At 43.3% G+C, this 2,183-nt stretch overlaps 1 long non-coding RNA gene across 1 annotated transcript; it reads right to left on the bottom strand.

Moving 5' to 3' along the window:
- Window positions 1–330: 330 nt before the first annotated feature.
- Window positions 331–980, bottom strand: LOC120848269. Its single transcript, XR_005717643.1, has 3 exons — window positions 922–980; window positions 674–832; window positions 331–599 (listed from the first exon to the last, which is right to left on the bottom strand). It is a non-coding gene; the product is annotated as an uncharacterized LOC120848269 (long non-coding RNA).
- Between the last annotated feature and the right edge of the window lie 1,203 nt (window positions 981–2,183).

The following is a 2,183-nucleotide window of genomic DNA, read 5'->3' on the forward strand; positions in this document are numbered from 1 at the left end:
AAACAACCAGCTTAGTTATTTTGACAGTGTGCAAGTTCAGGTATGTTTTAAGAATCAGTCATTAAAGGTCTATCATAATCGCCCTATTAATTCGGCTTATTACGTTTCGGGTTCGGCTTCCAGCAGATTCCACCATTCGGTTCCAAATCGCATGACGCGGTTCGCGCGTTTCTTTTCGACAGGGATGTACGGGAAGGAAGTGCAGAAGGAAGCGCGGGAAAAGGATCGCGAGAACCTGTGACATCCGGAGGCAATTCTGAATTACTAATTATCTAGATGTAATTTGTATAGTGCGTTTCTTTATTCCACATTTATCGAAATGCAGTTCCGCGATCGGCCATGTGGTGCGATCCAAAACAGAATAAATTCGTTCCTAAAGGCCGACATAATACATATGGCACTTTCCACTTTTGCTCACTCTCTCCTCTCTCTGCTAAGAGGATTATATCTTCCATGCTAGAAACCGAATGTTCGCTTTTGGCTGTAGTGGCCATACAATTGGAATTAATCACTTGCCTTTTTTATTTTCTCATCCCCGTAGCCGATCCAGCCGCATGCAGTGGTGTAAGCGGGGTAGGCATTATTTGTCAACTCACGTTCTGCAGGAATTTATACATGTGCCTTTTGAACATATAGACATCAGCTTTCATATGCGTTATTGAGTTGATCCTACCTCGTTGGGCCCTGGTGCTTTTCTTCTTTTGTAGAATTTCTAAAGCGGAACAGTGGAGGGAAAGATCATTAATTTCTGTGGACTTGAGAATGATCTCATTCAATACTAAAGTATGTTGCATGTGTACCTATTGCCTCCTCCCTGGTAAGTATGTCCGACCTGAAAATGATGACGGTTTCATTGCATCGACGATTCGTGTTCAGAAACAATAAAATTCGTTTAAATCGGTTTTGCTTCAAAACACTCACAAGTATCTGAAATCGATGAGGGACACAATTTCTTCGGGGTTCTTTGGGGGAAAAAAAAAGTTGTTTTACCAAGATTTTTTTTTTAATCAGCTGCATTTTTAGCAGCGAACGTAGGGAGGCATTTTTAACATGCCTCGAATACCTTTACGATGTAAGTAAGGAAGTTTGAAATGGGAAAGTAGAATAGAAAGTTATACGTTGTCATATATATTCATGCCAATATAATCGTTTCATTCATATAGAAGACATCCCATTCTATATTATAGATATAGTACATTATATTATTACGCAACCCATTCTATATTATAGATATAGTACACTATTTTATTACACAACCGATCCTATATTATATATATAGGCATTACATTATATTATTAGATATCGGAGTCCAAATGACCCTAACCAACCGAACCATGATAGCATACAAGGCTATTGGATAGGCGCGGTTCAATAATCTAACGAAGCCCTTACAGCCCCCCTTTCCCGAATCGCGGTGAATCTACACGCAGACATTAGGCTAAATGTATGCGTGAGAAATCTGCCGAGTCACGTTTACCATGTCTGCCAAGAGCTTCCAGACCAGTTTGCCTCGAATCTTTCCCCAGAGATCTCAGAGGGCGTTGACGACAGCCGCGGTGGCCAAGTGGATGACGCCTTTTTCTGGACCCACCTGGAATGTGTCGGGTGTCACAGCAGTGGGTCTACAGAAAAGGAAATGCTAACGTATAACAGCACAGTGAATGCGCGCCCTGGCTAGACACCAACGCGCATCTATACGGAGCTCATGTTCGTCTGCTTCTTTAGCAGGGGCTGCGGTGACGTCAGAACGCCGGGCTCTGATTGGCTCTGATTGAAGGGTAGCGAGTATTGGACGAAAAAGAGAGGGCGCTCCTTTTCGTCCAATAGCGTCTCTTGGTCTTGGTCATCGTTGGGGACGTGTCCCTCCACACTTCTGGCTTCACCCCTGGTAGCGTCATGTCGCCTCCAGAAGCTTCCTATCCCCCATGCTTTTCCTAGACTCTTCGGTGACCATAAGGCTGTATTGTTGTCACTGAAGTAATGACCAAAATATAACCTTGTGGCCATATCATTTTTTTAGAGCTCCACTCGGAATTAGTGGAATATTAAAAGAAAAAGAAGAGAAACAACCGCATCTCCACGTGGTAAATGATGTTGATTGGGGAGAAGCTCTGGTGGTGCTTGTCTGCGTAGACGCTGAGCCGCAGCATACCGAGCCTTTCGTTCGTTTTCATTCATGTCAG

Source organism: Ixodes scapularis, unplaced genomic scaffold, assembly GCF_016920785.2.
Source record: "Ixodes scapularis isolate PalLabHiFi unplaced genomic scaffold, ASM1692078v2 PGA_scaffold8__174_contigs__length_109621045, whole genome shotgun sequence".
In the NCBI taxonomy this organism is placed as follows: Eukaryota; Metazoa; Arthropoda; class Arachnida; order Ixodida; family Ixodidae; genus Ixodes; species Ixodes scapularis.